This window comes from Alligator mississippiensis, chromosome 2, assembly GCF_030867095.1.
Source record: "Alligator mississippiensis isolate rAllMis1 chromosome 2, rAllMis1, whole genome shotgun sequence".
Taxonomy (NCBI): Eukaryota; Metazoa; Chordata; order Crocodylia; family Alligatoridae; genus Alligator; species Alligator mississippiensis.
In genome coordinates this window covers 153,820,255-153,834,061 of record NC_081825.1, presented here as the reverse complement: position 1 = coordinate 153,834,061, position 13,807 = coordinate 153,820,255, and the positions used below count along the sequence as shown (strand labels likewise).

At 43.5% G+C, this 13,807-nt stretch overlaps 1 protein-coding gene across 3 annotated transcripts in view; it reads right to left on the bottom strand.

Moving 5' to 3' along the window:
- The window catches only part of CCSER1 (coiled-coil serine rich protein 1), a 1,487,243-nt gene that overhangs the window by 558,267 nt on the left and 915,169 nt on the right, over window positions 1-13,807 (bottom strand). The gene's annotated exons all lie outside the window — the stretch shown is intronic.

Below are 13,807 nucleotides of genomic sequence, written 5' to 3'. Positions count from 1 at the left end.
TCAATGCCCCCACAATGAGGGAGGATTGGGGCTGGGACAAGCTGCTCAGCTGTGGTGGGGGGGGGACATGGGCAGAGCCATCCTTAGGGGTGTGCAGGGCCTAGGAGGTGGGGCTGGCGAGTAGCCAGAGGAGTGGCCGGAGCCAGTGGAGAGGAGGCATGTGGTGAGCAGTTGGAGGAGCGGCCACAAGCGGTGGAGTGAGGCGGGGGTGACAAGCAGCCAGAGCCATTGGAGTCAGGGGCAGGCAAGCGGCTGGAGCTGGCAAAGTGTGGGGAAGGGGTGGCAAGTGGCCAGAGCCAGCAGACTATGGGGGGGAAGGTGGCAAGCAGATGGAGGAGCGGCCAGAACCAGCAGCACGCGGCAGCAGCAGAGCCACCACTGCCCAGCAGCCACAGTGCATGGTAGCCACAGCAGGGCCTGTATGGGACTGTCCATGGAGCCCGAGGCAATCACCCTAATTCGCCCCCCTCTAGGAAGAGCCCTGGGCACAAGACTTGGGGAGGGGGGCTCCCGCCGCTGCACGCCACTAGTCTAGGAAGGCATGGGAGCCAGCGTGTGTCCCCAGATCTGCATGGGACGGGCTGGGCCAGGCTGTGCTGTGGATGGGCGGAGAAAGGTGCTGGGAGTGGGAGCTATGCCCTCCCACTCCTTGCTCAGCCTCCCCGTGCCTCCTGGGTAAGCCACAGTTTCACCCCAGCTAAGCGAGCAGCAGCAGGGCATGTGGGCAGATGCGGGCACCTGCATTGGTAGCAGGGACTATGGGGAATTTTAGAGTGGCTGCATCTACAAAAACATACTTTGTGTGACAGCTATATAGTTTGCTTCTGACAATCACCAAAATAAAGAATTTTCAGAATTCCAATGAATATTATGAAAAAAAATATATATGAATTTATGTGAAGATATACTAATATACTAATATATATTTCTAGACAATATTTGGTTTTCACACTTTTTTAAAGAATTGCCATTATCTATATCTATATATATGGCAATTCTCTAAACAAAAAAAAATATCATGAAAACTAACTGCAGTCTAGAAATCTAGGGTGCCTGTACGTGTGTGGGGAGGCTGCTCTGATGCACTGTAATTACAGTGCATTGGAGCAGACTCGATTAATGATATATCATTTATATCATATATAACATGTGTGTCCTCAATTAATTAAGTCTGCTGGAGCATGCCAATTAGTGCGCTCCAGCCAGCCTCCACATCTCATGTATCAGCATCCCCACATTTCAAAATGGCGAGGGGTGCTTTAGCACCCCTGCCACCATTTTGAAGTCCAGGGTCACTGATACACAAGACATTGCAGGTGCTTTAATTATAGTGACTCTTGGAGCCTCTGTAATTGAAGCACCTGCCCCCAAAGCATGTGTAAAAATACCCCTAGTGCTAAATTAGGAGACGTAGTAAATTCAACTTGGTGATGAGTAGGTATAAAATGTTTTCAGTCAATAAAATCTCCTTTTTGTACTTCCTTAAGACTAGTGATTCATCTGATCTGTGCTATGTGGGAAGCTTATTTGGTTTTATGTAGTTCACAATTCTAAATAATTCATATGCTTATTTGTTACATACTAGGGTTACCATATTTCCAGTTTACAAAAAGAGGACACTTGGTATGAGGGAGGGGTGTAATATGATTGGGGGAGGCAGTGATATGCTTGTGCCATTCCCGTGCTCCTCACTCCCAAGCCACAGCCCCACCCAGCCCTGTACACCCCCCAGACCATGTTGGTGCCTCTCACTCCCAAAACTCAGTCCCCTCCATCCCTGCTGATACCCCTCACTCCCAACCTGCAGCCCCCTGGCCTTGCCTGTGCCACTCACTCCCAAGCCACAGCCCGCCCCCCAGCCCTGTCAGTGCCCCTCACTCCTAACCCGCAGCCCCCTGCTGCGCCAGTCCTGCTGTCCAGAAAGCTCCTTGCTGTCCCCAGAGAACCACCTGCAAACACATGCACACACACTCCCGAAGCCCTGGTCTTACCTGCCTGCAGCTGCCAGGGCTTGTGAGATGCATGTGATGCCCCTCTGCTGCTCCCCTCAACCCCAAGTAGCTCCTAGCTAAGGCAAGCCAGGAAGTGCTGGGAAAATTTTTGATGCTGAGCGGAGGCAGAGCAAAATCTTGGACATTTGTTGATATTTTAAAACAACACCCCGACAGAGATGGGGGGACCCAAACAGAGGACATGTCCAGGAAAACCTGGGCGTATCCTAACCCTATTACATGCATGCTGTTATTCAATTACTTCCTGACCAGTCAATAGTTTTTATCATTCAACAAAGTAAATACCCATGACAGCACAGACAGCAACCTTTTTGTAACAATTAGCTTTAAATATTTGTTTCAAACATTGTAGGTGAGACTGAGGAAAAACAACCAAGAAGAGAATGCCTGCAGATGGAATGCCTCTCATACTTTTCAAAGTCTTCTTGATTAAAATAATATCTCTTGTCTCATCATTTCTGTAAATAACAGAGGTGGATTTTTAATCTAATACAATGAGATGGCAATTGGTATAGTAAAGTGGAAATATTTTTTTGAGATCTATTGTTTCAAGATGCAAGACAAAAATGATTAATCATTTCTATTTTTCAGTTTATTCTACAATTTAACTTCTTATTCTTAGTTTAATTCCTCTTCAAGGATTCTTATTTAAATCCTACATAAAACTGCTATAGAGGCAGTCACTAGTGAAACAACAGGTAAGAGTGAAAGAGTAGGTCAAGATCTGTACTTAGATAAATTAGCAAGGTTGCAAATAAATATATGCTGAACTAAACCAAGGGCATGCATTTAGAGGTCTCATTCTATTCACTCCTTTCCAAACAAGGTGAGAATCAGAAAGGCATGAAGACCAGAGCAGCAAGACGAAAAAGTGGAAAGAAAATAGTAGTAACATTTTGCACACCAATAGTGCCTCGTTTTGCGTATTGGATAGAAGGGGAAAACAAGCTAAAAACAAGACAAAAAAATGTGAAGGGGATTATTAAGTGTTTCTCCTTGACAACCTGTTTAAATAAATAAAGCCTTTTTCTCATTTTGGTTTTTATCTAACAACTATTTTTTTTTTAAACCAAGAAGAAGAAATTTGTCCATTTACCACTCATTGATGCTGTCAACTTTTTCTCTCTTTTTTTTTTAATTCTAAATCTTGCCTTGCCCAAGTGATTCAGGCCCCAAGACTAGGAAGTGTTTGGAGCCTTTATTTGAGGTAGATATTTTGTATCTATTCAAGCAAGTAACTGCTGCATTTGTATTTGTGATCACAACATTCCTAGCATCTTTTAAAATGAGAGAGAGATCTGACAGTTGAAAAATGTGCCTGTTTAGCAAAGTATGAACAAACATATGCTTTACCTGCATGCAACTTTTATTAAACTTTTTGTAAGTGATGTGCAAAAAGAGCATTAAAAGAAAAAATAAATAAGACTCTGCTTGCTAAGCAGTTTATGCTTGCAGATTTAATTTCTGAGTTTTTATGAGTAGGTATGAAAAGGTTGCCACAGAGTCTTTCAGGTCCATATTATAGTTGCCTTTTACTTCAGAAGCTAGAATCCAATCTACCTGCCATTTGGCTGGTGTCAAGTTTGCAAAATCCACATAAGTGCTGGAAGATGAAATGGACTTTATGATGAGGAAGTATCACAGTACAAAAAGAACTGCTAAAAAAAAAAATTAAAATGTGGTTCAGTAACGGCTAAAACTTCCAGAACACAAATTTATTTGCATTGCAAAAATAAATATCCTTTTTAAAATTATGCTATTTTTTTAAGAGAGCATTATACTTTAACATGCCTTGGTCCCTGACATATGTTATGTTTCTGGCAAGATTAAGGTGTTAATCACACCAGAAATAACAATTGGCCACACATTCACAGAATTTATAGTGCCATGAAATTACAAACCAGTACCAAAGATAGCACTCGAAAAATGTGTAATACCTTTGTGGCTGGTTTGTATGGTTTCATAACCTGAACGTGTGGGCATGCCATATAGGGAATGCCCCACGACTCAAGCCCTAGCATGGTCCCAATCAGCCAATAATCTAGGTGCAGGGACAGTTCTGGGCCTCGAACCTTGGGACCATCTGGATCAGTTGATTGTCAGCTGGCTTTGGGGGCCATAGGGGAGCTCAGGGGCCAGTCAACAATCAGCTGATTGTCAGGCACCCAACCTGCTGGTGCAGGAGGAGCCCAGGATAATGATTCCAGGGTCCCTTACCACTGACAGTATGAAGTGATTTGAATCTGGTTTCTGATCCCACAGTCATGCCTCCTATCATACAAGTGTGGGCCCTAGAATTATATACATACATGGTTCCAATTGTTATTTGGCATGGACATTTAGGATCAGGTTTAGATCCCATAGTTAGGATACTGTGATTGATAGCTTCAGATTCTCCAGAACATCATAGAACCTCAGCATTATTGATTGCATCCTTGTTGTTCATAAGACCAAAAAAATTCACAATTCCTGCTATGTTTTAAGTCAGTTTGAACTCCACACTATGTTGCAAAAATTCCAGGATTTGTGGAATCATATCATATATATCATATATAATGTGTGCACTTAGTGGAAAGAAAGACAAAGACCTTATCTTAGTTTCTGAAAAATAAAAGGTATCAGTAAACTTTTGCACATTTCTTAAAATTAATAGCCAATAATAAGTTTTCACTGAATGTTTTTAAATGGATATAAATATCCCTGGAAGTCATGAAGCCAGCACTGAATATAAAGCTGTAAAATGAGATTTCACTAGAACACTATCTCCACTATCATTTCATATTTCCTTGCAGAATACTTGCTGGTATCTAAGAAGATTTCTTTTTTCAATTTATTGCTGTTTTTGTATACTACAAAACAATGTATTATTATTCTCCAAATCCCGTTTATAATCTGTTTTCTTCATGTTCTTTCTTGCTGTTTTATCATTAATGTTAATATTCTGTATTATCCCTAAGAAATAAAAACTTCTACTACTAAAGAAGAATAAATGAATACTAAAACAGCACTGGATTAAATATGTACATACACTACACAGTCTGTATGTGATATTCACCATATTTCTTTTGAGGCAGTACTAGCAGTAGGTCAAAGATAAAAAATTAAGATTATCTTTTCTTCCATTACTTATGCAATGTATGCATGTTAACAAAACAAAACATTTCCTAAGCCATTACAGTTTAAAAATGTACATAAAATCTAAAATATATTTAAAAACGTAAGCTACAGTATGATTTACCAAATCTCTAATATATGCCTTACATGAATAGTGGCAAAGTGTCTAGGTTAACTCACTTCTGATTAGCTAAGCTGATTTCTAGAAAAGACTGTTAAAAATGTGAAGAATAATAATAAATAATAAAAGTACTGATATCTCTACCTCACAAAGGGCATGTCTACACATGCCCCATTCACCCCATCCCCTGCCCCAACCCCTTCCCTTTCCCCCTTCCTCTTCACAGAATTGCCAGCTTGGTGCTCTCTGCCAAAAGAAAAAATCCCAAGATTTGATCGCTCTATCAGGAAGTCATGAGTCAGAGTTAATTTGTCTTGGAAATCAGGACTCTTGTGATTTTTTTCATGAGAGTTGGCATTACTGTATTGGGCTACTGTGTCTAGATTTAGGTGCAGCCAACATGGAGCACCAGTGCAACAAGTAAGTAGTATGAGCACCTTCTGTGTGAAGCACATGGCAGACTGGGGCGGGGGCAGGCAGCATAGCAATAGACAGTGGAGGGAGCAGAAACCAGAGCAGCAGGTCTGGCAGAAGAAGGGGATTGGAGTAGCACTCAGGGAGGGCACAGGAATTAATTTGTGGCATGCCTACTAAAATGGTTGGCCCACGCCGTTCTGTAGAACTGAAGAACTTGAGGCTAAGTACAGATAGTCAAAAAGCCTGAGGCACAATCCATCCAATGTACACAGGTTTCTCTAAACCATGTAAATTGGACTGTTAATGAACAGAACTCACATTCAATTGTCTGTTGGCCAAGGCAGGCAGATGCCTGTGCTGTCCAAGGCCAGAAGATGGGGGGTGCTGCCACCCACCTCCCAGTTGAGGCAGGGAGGGTGTTGGGGGGGGGGGCTGAGGCATTTTCTGTCCAGCAGAACTAGGTTGGAGGGGGAGGAAAGCCCCCACTTCAGGGGACTCCCCCCACCCATTGTGCAGACCCCAACTGGAGGGGGTGGGGCCAGAGCATGGGTCCATTCTCCCCCGCCCTGCTGCTTCCCCACAGCCGAGAAATGGGGCTGGTGAGGGGGTGGGCTGGGGTGATTGTAGACCAGCAGAGTGGGCTGCAGGGGTGGGGGGATATGGAGGGGAAAAGCTCCCACCTCAGGGGCTCCCCCCCACTATACAGATCCCAGCAGAGGGGGACCCAGGATGGGGGGCTCCATTCCACACCGCCCTGCCAGGCTGACAAAATCAAGCAGAATGCAGGCTAGGCAGCAGAGGCTTTGTTGATTCAGCTCTGTGACAGATGGCGGTTGGTGCCAGCCAGGCCCCACCTGAGCAGACAGCACAGCTGAGGGCTGAAAAGCATCCTGGGATGCTGGCAGACTGTGAGATAACTTGAGTCGGGGCAGGATCTGGGGAAGAAGTTCAATAGACATGTTTAACCTAAATCAGTTGCATGTAATACTAAGGGTGCAGACAGAAATTACATTTGTCATGTGATTAGCCCCTAGAAAGGGCTCTAAAGTTGTGCTCAAACAGAAGAGCATGGCTGCAGAGCCCTCTGATCATGCGACAAATTAACACTCATTGTATGAAGGTTCAAATGAAAATGCTCCTAAGTGGAGTGACTTCATTAATTTCTAATTAAATTCTAATTAATTTAATCTGCTGCAACAGGAGCCCAGCCAAGCTGCTGTCTCTGGATGAGTGGGGCAGAAGGCAGGGGAGGGAAGACCCTTCTGGGGTTTTCTTAGCACCACTGGAGTGGTTGGTGGGGTGTTGGATTGGAGCCCCTCACCTTGGAGGGTGAACTGGGTATGGCCAGGATTTTTTCCACTGTTTTTCCCTTTCGTACTTGCAGCCCTCCAGCATTTAAGGTCTAGGAAGTTCTGATTCAGAAGCTGTATCCCTAATTTCTGTCCTCAGTAGCTACTGATGCCCTTTTCCTCCAAGAATTTGTCCAGTCCCTTTTTGAATCTCACTAACTTGTCTCTTCCACAGCATTTCGTGGCAATGAATTGCGTAGTTTAATTACAGGCTTTGTGAAAAAGACCTTCCTTTTAGTTTTCAACTTACTACATACTAGTTTCATTTTGTGACCCCACCCTTCCCCATTCCTATATTGCAAGAGATAGTAAATAATAAATCCCTATTAATTTCTCTTCACCATTTAGTATTTTGTAAACACTTATCATATCTCCCCTTCAGCATCTCTTTTGTAAGCTGAACAAGCTGAGCCTCTTTAGTTTCTCCTCATATTGAAGCCCCTCCATGCCACTGATCGTCCTTCTGTACCTTCTGTTCTTCTGATATATCCTTTTTTGAGGTGTGGGGACCAGAACTGGGCACAGTATTCAATATGTGGATGCACCATGGATTTATAAATGGGTGTAATGATACTCCCAGTTTTGTTTACAATTCCCTTCTTAATAATCCCTAATATTTTGTTTGATTTTTTTTTTTTTTTTATCACTGCTGGGCACTGAGCTGATGTTTTTAACTAAGTGTCCACAATGACTCCTGGATCTCTTTCCTGCATGGTAAGATCTAATGTAGAGCCCATTATAGTTTAGGTATAATTTGGGTTATTTTAACCCATGTGCATTACTTTGTACATATCAACAGTGAATTTCATCTGGCATTAGTTGCCTATTCAGTAAATACTGCCAGACCTTTCTGTAGTTCCTTAAAGTCTGCCTTAGTCTTAACCACTTTGAATAATTTTGTGTCATCCTCAACTTTGGCAACCTTGCTACTCACCCCCTTTTCCAGATCATTTGTGAATATATTAAACAGCACCAGTCTCAACACAGATCTCCGGGGGGGGGGGGGGGGGTACTGCTTTTCATCCTGAAAACTGACCATTTATACTCAGTCTTTGTTTTCTATCCTTAAGCCAATTTTTAACCCATGAGTGGACATTCCCTGTAATCCTCAGTAATATGTTAGTTGCTTTTATATTGCCCATTGCAGCAGATACATAAGTCAAGAATGAAAAAACAACAAAAACAAAAAACAAACAAAAAACCCGCAAACACAAATCTACCTTGTATCAGATGAAGAGATAGCCAAAGAATAGTTTGCAAGTTAAAGCAAGTTTATATATCAAGGGACTTTCTAACCTTCAAAGAGGTTTTTCAAAATTTTCCACCTACTGTTTATTAATTATTTGTGGATTACTCTGACGACTCTTATTAGTTCATACTGTGATATGAGGTTAGGTAAAAATAAGAGTAAAGCATTAAAAAAAATGCATTAATTGTACTAGAAATATTTAGGGCTTTCCAGTTAGGATTGTCAATATGTTACTGTGTTTGTTATCCCCACTGAAGCTGATATATCAGGCCCCCTGTACACATGCAGTTAAAGGCCCAATGGGATCTAAAGTGCAATTCACACAATTACAGCTCCTGCCATGCTACATGTCATAGAATCATAGAAAATTAGGGTTGAAGGGACCTCAGAAGGTTAGGTAGTCCAACCTCCTGCTCAAAGCGGGACTATCCCCAACTAGATCATCCCAGTCAAAGCTTTGTCTAGCTGGGGTCTTAAAGACCTCCAAGGATGGAGCTTCCACCACTTCTCTGGGTAAGCTATTCCCTTGTTTTACTACCCTCCTAGTGAGAAAATTCTTCCTAATATCTAACCTAAACTTCCCTTGCTGCCACTTGAGACCATTGCTCCCTTTTCTGTCATCTGCTACCACTGACAACAGCTGAGCTCCATCCTCTTTCAAACCCCCTTCAGGTACTTGAAGGTTGCTATTAAATCCCCTTTCAGTCTTCTTTTCTCTAGACTAAAGAAGCCCAGTTCCCTCAATCTGTCCTCATAAGCCCCAGATCCTTTACCATTTTTGTTGCCCTCTGCTGGACTCTCTCCAATTTGTCCACATCCTTTCTGTAGTGGGGGCCCAAAACTGAACACAGTACTCCAGATGTGGCCTCGCCAGTGCTGAATAGAGGGGAATAAACACTTCCCTTGACCTGCTGGCAATACACCTATCATTGCAGCCCAGTATGTCATTAGTCTTCTTGGCAACAACGGCACACTGCTGGCTTATATTCAACCTATTGTCCACTGTAACCCCCAAGTCCTTTTCTGCAGAGCTGCTGCCCAGCCAGTGGTCCCCTGCTTGTTTCAGTGCATGGGATTGCTCCGTCCCAAGTGCAGAACTTTGCACTTGTCCTTGTTGAACCTCATGAGATTCCTTTTGGCCTAATCCTCCAATTTGTCTAGGGCACTCTAAATCCTAGCCCTACCTTCCAGTGTATCTACCAGTTCCCCCAGTTTGGTGTCATTTGCAAACTTGCTGAGGGTACACTTTAAGCCATATTCTGTCCTGGTCTCTGCCTGCACCAGCAAGAAACAGGCTTCCATGACTGAGCGACCCATGCACCCCCAGTTGAGGTTCTCCCAGCCATGGGGGATTCCAACATCCCCCCAGTACTGGAAGATCCCCACTGTGGCAATTCCCCTACCCCCAGGGTGTGGGGATACCCCTGGGGTCAAAGGATCCCTATGACCCTTTGGCCTCAGGAGTTTCCTGCACCCCTGGGTTGCAGGATAGCCATGCTGCAATCCTCCAGCCCTGGGGGTTTCTTGCACTCTGGAGCCCTAGGGATCATGACAGCTGTGATCTCCAGAGTCTAGGTTTGCATGAAACCCCCAGACCCTGGGGACTGTGGCTGCCATGATCCCTAGGGCTGTGTTTTATGCTGGACATGATGCACCCCTGCCTGTCAGATGACTGGGCTCCCAGCCACAGGGGAGACCCTGCTACATGTGCAAATTAAAGCTCAATACCAACCAGCTATAAAGTTAATACACATTTTCAAGGTTTAAGTTTATAGATGGTTAGAGCTTTTTATTGTGTGATAGCTACTTTGAACATGTAGTTGGTCTCTAGGTAATTGCACTATTAATCACTTAATTGCACTATAACTCTAACACGAAGAGGGGGTTTCACATCCAACTTTACATTGCAACTTCTTTGAAAAAGCCCTTGAACATAAGAAGTGATATACTGGGTTAGACCAATGATCCATCTAGCCCAGTATCCTGTCTCTGTCAGTAGCAAAGTAGATACTAGAGGGAGAGCACTGAACCAGATATCTCTAAAGTGATCTAACTCCCTATTCTGTAACCTTCCTGCCATTCACTATTATAGGATTAAGGGATGGAGGAGGAAACATCTCCAATAGCTGTTAACTGATCTATCATCTATGAATTTATCTAGTTCCTTTTTGAACCTGGCTGTGCTATCTGCCTCTACCTCCTCTTGTGGCAATACATTTCACAAGTTAACTACACATTGTATAAAAAAAAAAATACTTTCTCTTGTTAGTTTTAGACCTGTTTCCTACTAATTTCAGTAGATATCCCTTAGTTTAGTATTCTGGGAATTCGTGAACAACAGTTCCCTGTTTATTTGGTCAACACCCTTCATGACTTTATAAACCTCTATCATTTCCTCCCTTGCTTTCTCCTTTCTGCTCTTGTTGAGCAGAACCTTCAGCCTGCTCAGAAAGCAGCAGAACCTCTACAACCTTCCTCCATTCCTCTATGGGTACAAACAGACATTTGGGACATTAGGGGGAGGTTACGTTGAGTTAAAAATGACCACCCACCCATTCTAAGGTAAATTGGGATGAGGAGGCTAGTGGGGAAGGATTCATGGGATTGGGGTCAAGTGGAGTCCACGGAGGGGTGGGGATGGTAGAATCGGGAGTCTAGTGGGGGTCTGAAGGGAGGGGTTGGGGGGATGAAGGGCTCCACCACGGGAGGAGGGAAACCACAAGGGAGGGGAATATTTTTAGCTCCCCCCTCAGGGACCAGGGGCTATTTTTAGTGCCCCAACCCTCTCCCAAATGAACAAACAACCCTGCTGAACCATTCTGACTTATTTCCCAGGCTCTTGGCACTGGCAACAGCTTGCAGGATGGGGAATTGGCAGGCTTGGAGAAGGGGCTGGCTCATCTGTGGGTGGCAGGGGTTTGTTCATCTGGAACTGGGGTGAGGGGCTGGGGAGCTAAAAATAGCCCAGTGGCAGGGACAAGGTAAGAAAAGCACAGCCCTGGGGTTGGGGCCAGTGGTGGGTTTTTCCCAGCCCTGGGGCTGCATTGGAACTATACAGAGTTTCAATTAGATTTGGCTAGCCAGAGCCTATCTAAGTTAGACTGCCTCAGACATACAGTTAGCTTAGATCAGGTTGGTCATTTTTAGAATGATCTAACCTCCCAAATTTCTGTACAGTTCACACTTAGATTGGCCTAACCAGGGATCGAAATGTAAAGTCCACACATGGGTGAACTAAGTTTGATCAAGTGGCCATTTTTAATAGGATCTAACATCCCACTAACCTACCCAAGTCATAGAATCATAGAGAATTATGGTTGGAAAGGGTCTCAGGAGGTCATCTTTTCCAAACCCTGCTCAAAATAGGACCATTCCCATCTATATCATCCCAGCCAAAACTTTGTCTAGCCAGATTTTAAAAACCTGTCTTAAAAATATTTTAAATGTCTGGATGTAGAGCCAACCTGAACAGGGTGCAGGGCCCATGGCAAATCAACCCATGCAGGGGCCCACCCCTGGTCTGATCCTATGTGCCCTGGACCAAAGAAGCTGCTGCCACCATCAGCAGCGGTGGTGGTGGCGCCAGCAGGGGAAGGGGAGTAGCAACTGGCTGGATACAAAGCTAGCAGCAGAGGCACAGAATTACCACGGCCACTCTGCCCAGCTATGCAGGGCCCCCCGAAGTGCAGGCCTGGGGTGGTCGCCCCAATTCACCCCCCCCCACCTAGAGATGGCTCTGTCTACATGTACCTTATAAGTAGGGTGATCATATGTCTCAGTCTGGCTGGAACAGTCCCAGATTTTGAAGGCTGGTCCCGTCCTGGCTTGTTGGTGAAAATTAAAATGAGAGTCCTTGAATCACAGGGGCATGGAGTACAGGGGCATGGTGGGGAGGCAGAGTGGCATGGTGTATCAAACATCTTTGCCTCCCCTCCAGATGGCCGGTGCCTCTGCCACTGCCTGCAGCAGCACTGCTGACTTGGGAAGGTGGGAGCAGTGTCCCGCATGTCCCAGATTTTCTTTTGGTCACCCTACTTATAAGATGAAGATTATGGAAATATTTGAGCTTTACCCAACCTTTAAAGATTTTTCAATGGATGGACTACCTTGTAAAGGTCACAAAGCAGATGAAACATGAGACAACAAACACAATTCACCCCTTCCTCCACCCAAATTCTTGGAATCTTAAAGCAAAAATGCACTGGTTTCCAGTTTTCTTCCTTTCTTGACTTGTTCTCATCTGTCTCCACTCAGAAGATCTACTGGTGTAGGCAGAGCACAAAACCTAGTGTCAAATTGCTGACACTTCTCTTCTTTCAGATCTTCTACAGAAAAATAATACTGTTGGCCTGATGAAGATGGTGAATGTCAGGAGGACAGAAAAAAAAAAGAAGGCGGCGGCATGACTAGGAACATAAGGTGAAGTCTCAGACCAGAAATGACTATTAGAAAATACCAGGGAGGAGAATTGACAAGAAAGAAAGAGAAGTAGTTGAAAAACAGAATCTATTAATAATCAGCTGGTAAACATTTCACTTATATTGATTAATTATGCCTTTGTTATTCCTTTGGTGTTTGGTCTTTTTAACAAGTGGAATAAGGTAGGTAAGCATGTATGTATTCAAAAATAATCTGAAGATCAAATGAAAAGAAAAAAAAACCTGATCAATAAAAAGTGTTATTGTATTGGCTATAACATACAGCCCATATGTCAAAGTCAAGTAACATAATGGATTACATAAAACTATGTACAAGACAACAAATGTCTTTGTTCTTGATGGGTCATTTAGTTTATTTTTATAAAATTTACATTCATTTCAAGTGTGCTTATTTTGAAATGGTGAAATTTTTATTTATATATGTATAAAATATCCTTCACATCAAATTCAGGACCCTACATTCTAAATAACTACTAATCTGAAAAATGTATTATGCACAGCACTGCTTAGCATGTGTGTGCACTCCAGATACACCACACAAAGGATCCTAATTAATTCCCCACTCATGACTGGAACTGGGTGGTCTTGTCAGAAGTCCTGGAATGCTCCAAAAATGTATATGCAGATGAGGCACAGGGCATCCTGGTCCGGCTTCAGGTCATGGAGGTTGGGGCCACACTAACCATATGGGTCAGGCTGAGAGAGGGTGCAAAAGAAGGCTTCTGGGCGAACTGCACACAATGTCATAGCTCACCAGGACTTGAAGATGAGTTAGCGGTGAAGAGGACTGCACTTAATAGGCACTACCATATGTCTTAATTCGATGGATTACACTAATCTACTCTTGCTATAGGTTCCCATTATCATGTTTGACCAATGTGGGCCATGTATTTTATAGTTATGCTCAGTGTTGGCTGAGTTTAATCAATTTCATAGTTGGTTTCCATTGCTGAGCACATGTTGCTTTTGGCAGCAATTTAATGATAGACAATGTATTTAGTGACATTTCCTTGTATGTGAATAATTATAAGACAAGGGCCCATTTTTCCCCATGCTAATTGAGGGGGCAGAAACCTTGTCTTATATTCAGGGAAATACAGTATATA